The sequence below is a fragment of the Lutra lutra genome, chromosome 2 (genome assembly GCF_902655055.1).
Source record: "Lutra lutra chromosome 2, mLutLut1.2, whole genome shotgun sequence".
NCBI classification, from domain to species: Eukaryota; Metazoa; Chordata; class Mammalia; order Carnivora; family Mustelidae; genus Lutra; species Lutra lutra.
The window spans coordinates 30,930,713-30,942,147 of record NC_062279.1 but is presented as its reverse complement, the minus strand read 5'-3'; the positions used below and the strand labels follow the sequence as shown (position 1 = coordinate 30,942,147).

At 38.2% G+C, this 11,435-nt stretch overlaps 1 pseudogene; it reads right to left on the bottom strand.

The window, feature by feature from the left end:
• Positions 1 to 10,358: 10,358 nt before the first annotated feature.
• LOC125094025 (dnaJ homolog subfamily A member 1-like) lies at positions 10,359 to 11,098 on the bottom strand (annotated as a pseudogene).
• Between the last annotated feature and the right edge of the window lie 337 nt (positions 11,099 to 11,435).

Genomic DNA, 11,435 nt, shown 5'->3' with positions numbered 1-11,435 from the left:
GAGAATCAAGAGTTCTCCTTGTTCCATGGATGTTCAGTATAAGCAAGTGCAGTTTTATAAATTACCAGCCATTATTTTATCTTTCAGAGGGCTCCTTAGGTCTCCTTTCAGAATTTTTCTTCCTTTCTGGAGCAACGTGCCTTGTAGCCAGAACGACCACATGTCCAAAATTTTGAGAGCAGTTCTCATGTAAAATACTCTATCCTGCCGTACACCCCCCACATGTTAGATCGTGTGACCAGTCTGGGGTTCAGAAGGCATGGTCACCATAGATTCAGCCGTTCCAGATGAACAGCTGCATTCCGGCAATCTCAGACGATTCGCTCATCCGTGCCTGCTGTAGCACCCCTCCGGCTCGGACCCCACGCACTGCTGTTCCTGAGCAGAAGATAGGAGGAGAAAAAGAAGGGCGCTTCTCTCTCACAATATTACAGGAATACTATTCCACATGATTTGTAAAGTACAGACAAAGGTAGTTTTGTTGTTGTTGTTGTTAACTTACACAATGTGTATCGTAGAAAAGTAAAAAAAAAAAAATATAACCAAGCTAAGCAAAGAAAAACATTCCAATCCTATCTGTTATCCTAACCACAATTCCTTTTTAGTATTTTCCTGTGCATATATAAAAACAGATTTTTTTATTACCTTTTTTTGCTTGACTGAAAATGTGGTGCCAATATCATTTACAGTTTTCTCACCATATTTCTCATTTAGCCGTGTATCACAAACATCTTTCTGTATCATTAAATACATATTTTCATCATGATCCTTTTAATCACTGCCTGGAACTCTGTAAAAATATGCAGTACATTAATTGAGAGTCCTTTGGAGGTTGTTATTCTGCTGTTTTACTCTTACAGACCATACTGAGAAAAGACACGATTTGCTTCACATACAGTATTTGGGTGGTGATATTGGACTTTGTCCTGCAGCAGTCTGCAGGTCTTCCTGAAAGTTTCCAGGAATGAGAGCTGGCTGTAACGTACAAAAGTCTGGTCCTTACATGCCCAAACGCATCAATGACACACTAATGAATCCCATTTTAATCTTTGCTATCATTTGCCATTGGCTTCTCTTGTGTTTCTCAAGGATTCTCTGGTGTCCAGACCAACTTTCCTGATCATCTCCTTGCCATTATTTTTTTGGCTGGATGTGGCAAGCATTGTTCTGAGGTCAGTCTATGGTTGAGTCCGTCTGGATCACATTTTCGGGTGGTGCATCACACACCATGTCTGCTCCCTGGCTCCAACCAACAAGACTTTAAAGAGATTTTTTAAAAGGCTCGGAAAGTTTCTTGGATATCAAACAGCTCTTATAAAAATAACATTTTTATGACTTAAAATGTAAATGAATCAGAAACATATGGATTAAATTTCCTTTGAAATACCCATGGGTTTAAAAACTGGAGGGAAGAGTGCTTGCAAAATGAGTTAAATTGAGTTTTGCCAAAAATAAAACACTTGAAAAATTGTGGGGGATGTTTCGCTGATCCCTAGGTGTTCATGGGTTCTCCATTCTCTATCTGAGAAGTACTTAGATCTTAAAAGTTGGGCCACTCAATAAAATGCACTTAAGACTAGTTCAATGGACATTTGGGTCTCTAGTTAAAGAAGTGATATCAGAAAGTCGATTTTAGATCAAATGTGCTTGAAAGATGCCATCGTTCTTCAGTATCTCCCAGTGGCCTCCACTGGCTGTGGGCGTGTGTGCAGGGGTATCTCCTGTGTGATGCGTGCTCCGAGAGAGCTAAGGCTATGTCGATAAGGGTTGATAGTGTTTGTGAAACAAATCCAAATTAACACTCCTTTCTTAAGTTCCCTTTCTGTCAGTTACTCCAGTATTTCCGTACTCTTCTATCTTGGGTCAGGATCCATAGAAGCAGAGCTTCAGACAGAGATTCTTGTGTAAGTGATTTATTGAGGAAGTGCTCCCAGGAGAAATCTGTAAGGAAGTGAGGGAAACAGATAAGGCAGGGGCAGAAGCTAAGCAAAGCTGTGGTTTCAGCTGAAAACTAGCCTCAGCCTGGTCTTACCGGGCAGCACCCATACCTTCTCACGCTGTCTCTCCCTGAGAGCATATCCCACCTTAGTTGGGCATTAGCTGTTGTTACCTGCCTTGGAGGGGGCAACCCGCCCCCTCGCTGTTGGGGGAGGGGCAGCTCCAGTCTCTGCTGAGGACAGTCCTTGGGGGCATATTTCCAGGCAGAGCATAAAGAGTCTTAACAGAAAGTATCCTCAGCGATGGGGGATAGAAGCAACAGGCACAAAAAGGGGATCTGGCCAGGCATCAACAGTGTCTACTACATACATCCTCTTTCTCAAAACCTTGAAAACATCTTTAATTTTTCTCTGTCATGCTTTCCCCCGCTTCAATCAAATTCTTTCCATTTTATTTTTGTGTGTGTGGTTTTTCTTGTATTTATCTTCTTTGGCTATTTCCCACAGCAGTCCTATCAGTCTAGGCTTTGTCATCTAATATCTGGATTACCCTACCCATTTCCCAGCTAAATTCCCACTTTAGGATACCCCCTAACCCAGATTGTCCCACATATTGCTGGATTAATATTCTCCAAATGCCATTATCAAATGCTTTGGAATCAGTTGTAATTCTTAAATATTTAAGATTTTAAATATTTAACAATTTTAAAGATGAAGAATACATTAAAATTGTAGTGCTTTCTTTAGAGTGCCATTAAATGCTAACATAGTAATTTTAAAGTAATGACTTTTTTTCTTATATCTGATTTTACACTAAAGTAGATTATAATGTGGAAAAGTAAAGCTTAAGAAAAATCATTTCAAAAATACTGAGAGAATCTGTCAATTAATTAAGCTAAAATTTTACTTACATAAAATGGTACATAAAGCACTTAGGCCAGTGCCTAATAAAAGCGCACAGTGGATACTGTCTAATATTCTTATTTATTTATTCGACAGAGACAGAGATCACAAGTAGACAGAGAAGCAGGCAGAGTGGGGGGAAGCAGACTCCCTACTGAGCAGAGAGCCCAATCATGACCTGAGCCTAAGGCAGAGGCTTAACCCACTGACCCACCCAGGCACCCCTAATATTCTTAATCTTGACACAAGTCTCATAACTGATCTCTCTGGTTACACTGTTGTCATCCTCCATTAGATGCTTTACACAGAAGCAAGAGTGATTATGTTTAAACCTAAATCATATGATTATATTTCTGCCTTGCTTATATCTCTTCCATAGGTATTTAAGTGAAACCCAATGTTTACCTTGGCCTGTAAACACAGCTCAACCCTTCCCTGCCCAAGTCTCTAGCTCAGCTCTAGCCACTGCCTGACACAGGCTTCTAGCAAGGGGGCTTCCTTCAGTTCCTTAAATGGCAGCCTCTTTCCTGCCTCAGGGTCTTTGCACCTGCTGTTGCCGCCACCTGGAAAGGTCTCCTCCCACCTTACCTACCCTTTGCATGACTGATCACTGTTACATCTCAGTTTAAATGTTTCCTTCTCAGAAAGTCTTTTCCTTACTTATTCATTCATTCAATAAGTACTTAATTGAGCACCTACTCTGTACCAGGCACTATTCTAGTCCTAGAAGAGGAAGGAAAACAACTGTCACAGTAAAAAGGTAAACAGTTCCTGTCCTCATAGAACTTACATATGAGAAAAGAGAGAGAAAAACAAAATGAGTAAGAAATATGTGTGTGTGTGTATGAGAAAGTACAGGTGAGAAGATGAGTGCTAGAGTAGGATGATTGCTATTTTTAGTAGAAAGATCAGAAAAGTCCTCTTTTTTAATTTTTATTTTAAAAGATTTTATTTATTTGGTAGAAAGAGACAGAGAGAGTGAGAGGGAATATGAGCTGGGGGAGAGAGGGAGAAGCAGGCTTCCCACTCAGTGGGCCTCGATCCCAGGACCCTGGGATCATGACCTAGCCGCAGGCAGACACTTAACAACTGAACCACCCAGGTACTGCAGAAAAGGCCTCTCTAAAAAGGGATCTTTATTTAAGCAAAGACCTGAAATAGCTCTACCCATGCCACTGTATATTCTGCATTTCTGTCTGTGTTTTATCTCTGTTAAAGCTATTTATTAAAATTGGTCATTATTTTTTCTATTTTTTACCTGTTTTTTCCCACTAGATTGTAAATGTAATGAGGACACAATCATTTGTCTTATTCACTATTATATTTCCAACATGTTGCAAAGTACCCAATGCATAGAAAGTACTCAATATACATTCACCCAATGAATATGTGAAGGTGTTTATTATTACCGAACCAAAAATTAGAAATTGGAGTTATTCTCAAATGCAACCTATTGTATTGGAAAGAAATAAAATGCTTATGTGTGAAAGCACATCATATGATGACAAAAGCTTAGAAGAACAAAGTGAGTTGTAATGAACAAAAATAATTCTCTCTCATACTTGTAGGATAGAGATGGGGCATAAATAAAAGAGAAATACCTTGGCTACCATCTTTGTATTGCTGGGCATTCCATCATGTTGCAACAGAGAGCAAAAGTAGAGCCGTAGTCCCCTCTGAACCTTTGATCTCTGTATTTCTCCCACACCCACCCTATCTAAACATAAAAGAAAGAAAAAGAGTACCCACCAAATCTTCCAGGTCTATCTTACTTTCACTAGAAAATGAAGACAAAGTACAGACAATGATTCATTAAGATCATTTTGGGTGGGTGGATGGGAATGAAACTAATCAAATTGCTTATTCATATCTGAATAGTCAACAGGCTGAATTATAAAATTTTCCACTTTTGTGGAAAATTACCCATAGATCTGGCAAGCAGCATCCTTCCCCTGGTCACTGTGCTTCTGAAAATTCCACTATGCTCTCTAGCTGAGCTCTTCCTCATGGCCCTCCAGTCTTGGGGCCAAAAAGACTTGTTCAAGCAGAGGCCATGCCATTCCCTTCTAGACCACGCTTTGGGGATCAGAACCTCAGAATTATTTGTCCAGACACTTTCTGGACTTGTGCAGGGTCTTTACTATGTCCTGCTTCCAAAGAGCAGTTTGCAAAGCTGATTTCTACACCCAAGGAACGATGACCAAAGACTGGCTACTGATGGGGTAAATGCAGAATTTCACAGCTGCTGAGTCCACATGCATGTTCTTGAGGTCCCTTGCAACATAGGATGGAGCCCAGCATGGGAAGTGGAGGGAGAGATGCAGGGTGCAGAATAGGGTCTGGGTGGAAGGGACTGACTCTCTCAAAGCTGCCAATATTTGGTTTAGAACTCTAAGACACCTGGGAATTCTACATTTGAATTTAGCTTTTTCACTTCAAAAGTGTGATGTTGGCAGAGGTGAGAGATCAGTCACCCCTAGCAGGCCAGGAACACTTGGCTTGGATTGAATGCCTTGAAGCTCATGGTGTATAAATGTCTCCATCTATATTCTTGCCCTGGGTCTTGGAAATGTTAGGGTCAGGCTGTTTACTTCCCAACCTTGGACCAAAAGTCTAATTCTCTTCTTTTTTCAAATTCATCATAGACTAAAAGGAGAAACCTTGTGCAGTCTGGTATGAACTCAATCTAATGGTGCTATGTAGAGAATATTTGTGTCCCCCTCAAATTCACACATTGAATTCCAATTTCCCAATGTGATGGTATTAGAAGGTGGGACCTTTGGGAAGTAATTAGGTGATGAGGGTGGAGCTCTCATGAGTAAATTATTGTCCTTATAAGAAGAGACAGGAGGGAGATGATTTCTCTCTTCTCCACGTAAGGATACAGCAGGAAGGTGACCATCTGAAGACCAGGAAGAAGGCTCTCGCCCTAGACACCAAGGCTAGCCCTTGATTTTGTACTTCTCAGTCTCCTGAACTGTGAGAAATAAGTGTTTGTTCTTTAAAGCCATCCAGTCTATAGTGTTGTAGCAGCCTAAACTAAGACAAATAGAGAGAGATATCTTAGGAGAGAAAAAAAACCCCATAAAGCCCATTCAAAATTTGGAAACCTAAAAGGTAGCCATATCTTTGTACATACTGGCCTCCAGCTAAAAAGTACCAACTATAAGAAGGCTCCCGAGAGTGTCACACCGGTGCTGGGAGAGACATGTGGGCTGTGCCTAATGGAGGCATCATTTCTTATAAACACCTGCACCCCTCTGAGATCTGTATTACAGGCCCTCTTCCTAGACTCCATCATTCTTCCCTGGGGGAGAGACTTGGGAATTAGAAAATATCCAGCTAACATCCTAGTGTTATTCTAAGGAAGGCCAAGAAGACAAATTAGGATGGTCTAGGCCAAGAAGTCAAGGGAAGTACAGTATCCTGTAAATTATTCTAATGGATGTATTCAGAGAGAATAGTTATGAATTCATTTAGATTACTGAGGAAAAATGATCCAGCAAATTGAATTCCAGATGGGGCGGGAAGGTTCAGAGTTTGGTCAATGCTCTGCTAGACACTTGAGACATGTTTAATATTGTTTTATTTCATGTTTCTTTGATAACTAAGGATATTGAACATTGCATAGTGTGATTTACTGACCATGCATAATTCCCCTTTTGTAAACTGTCCAATTTTTTGCCTATTGCTATTGCTGGTTTGGGGTATTTATTTAAATAAGACTTTTGTAATTTTTATCTTTTATCTTTTTTTTTTCCTTCAGTAAGCTCTACACCCAGTGTAGGCCTTGAACTCACAACCCCCAGATCAAGAGTCCCATGCAGTACTGACTGAGCCAGCCAGGTGTCCCTGTTTATCTTTTAATTTTCTATATTTTTTCATAGAAGAGGTTTTACATTTTGTCATTTTATAATATATATTATATATATATCAATATATAATATATATTGGGGGATTGTGATTTATCTTGGACAAAGTCTGCTCATTAATTGGGACAAAAATAATCCTTAGCAATATTTGGTCTTTTAGACAGGAGTGTGCTATGTAGCTATATTTCTTTCTTTTCTTAAAAAACACACTTCTTAATTTTGAGCTAATTATAGATACACTTTCAGTGAGTAAGAAATAATAGAGATCATGTGCACTGTCTCCCCAGTTTTTGCCAATGGTAACATCTTGCAAGGCTGCAGTAAGATAAGACAAACAGGATATTGACATTGACACAGTCAAAATGCAGGACATTTCCATCACCAGAGACCTCCCACAGGCTGCCCTTTTTTATCCACAGCTCCTCTTTACCACTCACACCCTTCCCACCTCTGACAACCACTAATCTGTTGTTCATTTCTACAATTTTGTCATTTCAAGAATGTTATACTAAAGGAATTATATAGTATGGAAACTTTTGGGACTGGCTTTTTCCATGCAGCATACATTTTGGAGATTTATTCATATTGTTCTATGTATTGTTCTTTAAAAACAACAACAAAAAAGCTTTTCTAGGTATGCAATCATGCATTTTACTTCTCTGCTTGTATGTCTTTTAGTTCCCTTTCTTGCCTTGTTGCAGTGGGTGGATCCTCCAGCACTAGGTTCAATAAGAGTGGTGAGAGCTGTCATCTTTGTCTTTTTCCCAAGCTCAGGAGGGCTTCCCCAGTAAGGATAACGTTAACTTAAGTTTTTTGTAGGTGCTCTTGATCGACTCGAGGAAGTTTACCTTTGTTCTTATTTTTCTGAGAGGTTTTTTTTTTATCATGAATGAGTATTGAATTTTGTTAAATGCTTTTCCTGCATTAAGGTGATTATGTGATATTTCTTCGTTAGCTATTAATATTGTAGATTACCGTGATTCACTTTTTTAAATATATCAAATCAGTCTTACATCCCTGGAATGAGTCTCACTGGGACATGAAGTATAATTCTTATTTAATTGCTGAATTTGATATGCTAATATTTTGTTAAAGATTTTTTTGGTGTTTATATTCATAAGAGATACTGGTGTGTAGTTTTCTTTTTTTCTATACTGTTATTTGTCTCAAGTATTTTTGTAATTTTTATTTATCTTTTAATTTTATTTTCTAATATATAGAGGTTACATCTTACCAATTTTTAATATAAATTAAATATAAATTGGGCTATACCAGTTTTGTAAAATGAACTGGAAAGTGTTCTTTTCCATTTTTTCAGAGTTTGTATAAAATTGCTCTTAAACCTTTTGTAAAATTCTCAAAGAAACCATTTGATCTTGGATATTTCCTTTCTAGGAATTTTTAAATGGTTTAAATTTAATTTTTAAATGGTGAATTCAATTTTTTAAATACTTAATATATCAAATGATATATTTCAGATCAGGTGAGTTGTAGTAATTTGTGTTTTGTTTTTTGTCTAAGTTGGCAAATTCATGTGTGTAGAGTTATTCATAGCATTCCCTGATGATCTTTTTGGTGTCTGCAGTTATTAGTAGTGATAACCCCTATTTCATTTTTGGTATTGTTAAGTCTTTCATTTTTCTTTGACAGTCTTGTCAATTTATCGATCTTTTCAAAGAACCATCTCTTTGTTTCATTAGGTGTTGTTTTTCTGGTTTCAGTTTCATTGACATCTGTTTTATCTTTACTTATCTTCTTTCTTTGGTTTTAATTTCCCTTCTTTTTGGTTCTTGAGGTAGGAGTTGAGATTACTGATATGAGACTTTTCCTCTTTTCTAGTGTATCCGTTTGGGCTATAAATTTCCCTGCTGGTTCTGCTTTAGTTGTGTCTTGCAAGTTTTGATATGTTGAGTTTTCATTTTCATTCGGTTCAATGTATTTTTTATATTTCTTTTGAGATTTCCTCTTTGGCCGATGGGTTGTATAAACACCTGTTGCTCAGTTTTCATGTGTTTGGAGAATGTTCCCATTATTCTGTGACTGATTTCTGTTTTGGTTCTGTGGTGGTTAGAGAATACATTGGTAGCATTTCAATTCTTCCAGGTTTATTAAGGTTTATTTTATGGCCCAGGGTCTATTGTGCTATATGTTCTATGAGGACTTGAAAAGGACATGCATTCTGCTGTTGTTGGGTGCGATGTTCTCTAAATATCAATTAGATCTTATTGTCTTATGTTGTTGTTGAGTCCTTCCATACTCTTACCAGTTTTTCTGTCCTCTCTCATTTGTTGAGTGATGATGTTTAATTACCCAACTATATGAGTGGATTTGTCTATTTCTCCTTTCAGATCTATCAGTTTTGCTTCATGTATGTTCTAACTCTATTGTTTGCTGTACACTCACTTATGACTGCTATGTATTCTGGGTGGATTGACAATATTACCATTAAATGATGTTTAACTCTGTCTCTGGTAATTGTCCTTGTTCTGAAGTTTACTTTAATATTAACATAGTTGAGGGGCACCTGTGTGGCTCAGCGGGTTAAAGCCTCTGCCTTCAGCTCAGGTCATGATCCCAGGGTCCTGGGATCGAGCCCCACATTGGGTTCTCTGCTCAGCAGGGAGCCTGCTTCCCTTTCTCTCTCTCTGCCTGCCTCTGCCTACTTGTGATCTCTGTCTGTCAAATAAATAAATAAGATCTTTTAAAAAATATTAACAGTTGATTCTGCTTTTGTAAAAAATTGTTTTTATACTTTTTTCCTTCTTTACTTTGAACATGACTATATTGTTATCTTTGAAATGAGCTTCTTGAAAATAACAAATAGGGTGTTCATGTTTTAACGACTGAACCACCCATGTGCCCCTATAGGCTATATGATGAAAGCTATTCATAATTTGCTATACTACCAACATTAAATTACAGTTACTTCAGAGCGTTAAGTTATTTAAAGTAAGCCTGTAACATACCTTAAAAAAAAAACAAACAAAAACCTTCCTATCTCATACATGCAAACTTCTCCACATAAATGTCTCTTCACTGTAAGTTACCCTGCTCCCGAAGCCACTACTCTGAAGCTTATCATGGTCCAAAGAGAAGGAAAAAAAGTATAACCAGGACTGATATTATACATATATATATATATATATATATATATATATATATATATATATTTTAAAGGGAAAAAAAAAGATGGCACAGAAGGGAATGCAATTCTACAAGTGCAAGCCCTCAAGCAGCAGCATATATGATAAACCCCTTCTTTAAAGAGGTATCCTTTCTATCACTGATACCACAGGCCAAATTACATAGCATGCCATCTTCAAGTAACAGTTGAGGCAATAAATGCAGAGGCATCACAATGAATCCCACTTAACATAACTACAGACCAACACTTCTCTACAAATTCTTTGTCTGATTGCCAATTAAATACAAGTTTTAACTTCATAGCTTAACAATTAAGGGTGATACACTGAAGTCAATACATACACCTAGCATTTCAGTCTGAGCTGTTTCATATACATAGAACTGAAATTAATTACAAGGTATGGCCTAACAAATGCTAGGGGAGATTTTTTTTGAAAGCAGTTTTTACAAATATTAAACTTATCTTCCACACTGAAGTCATCATACATACAGGGCAAAGTCAGAGCTTTTATATTTGAGTTTATTCTTCATTTAACTTTTAAAACACTACTATAGTTGAATATTAAAACAAAAACAATAGCAAGTAGTGAGCTATGATTATAGTCCTTCACTCATTCACTACTGCACATAAAATGCCAGCAGTGTTATTCACTGGCCCCATTAAGAGGTCTGACACTGAACACCACCCCTGGGATGATGTTCATCATCCTCATATGCTTCCCCATTGTAATGGCGCCGTCTTTCCTGATTTGGATCAAAGTCCACCAGTTCTACCTGGTCCATTTCATCAGTCTCTTCTACTTCCTTCCTCTCAGGTAGGAGTTTTTCCAGCAAAGAGAGTTTATCAGGAGACAGAAAGCCATTCTCAGGAAAGTTTACCTTAAATTCGATGATGAGGCGACCCTTCTCATATGGCCTACGATAAATTGGCATGCCTTCATTTAGCACACACTTGATATCTCCATGCTTGACAATTTGACCTGGATGAGAGGTGATGACAATGGTTCGCTTGTCCAGAGTAGATATTGGCTTTTGGAAACCGCACAGTGCTTCAACCAGCTATATGTCCATACACATGAAAAGGTCTTCTCCTCGCCGAGTAAACACAGCATGGTCCTTCTGATCTAAAACAATGATAATATCTCCTGGTTCCAGTCCTGGTTCTTGGTCTCCTTCACCATGGAATGTTATCTTCTGGCCATCTTTCATGCCTTTGTCAATATTTTTGTCATGTTTTTGAATTCACTATGCCAATCTTTGTCTTTCAGTGGTTGTTTTGGTTATTATATTACGTGTGTATAAATAGTCCTAGTCTACTCGTGTGTCATTTTACCCATTGTCTCATTTTCTTTTACTCTCATTTTTTTTTAAGATTTTATCCATTTCCTTGAGAGAGAGAGAGAGCAAGTGAGAGAGAGTAAGGTGGGGTGCAGAGGGAAAGGGAGAGGCAGACTCCCCGCTGAGCAGGAAGCTCAGTGAGGGGCTGGATCCCAGAATCCTGGGTTTATAACCTGAGCCTAAGCAGATGCTTATCCAACTGAGTCAGGCACGTGTATCCTATCTCATTTTTAATATAATT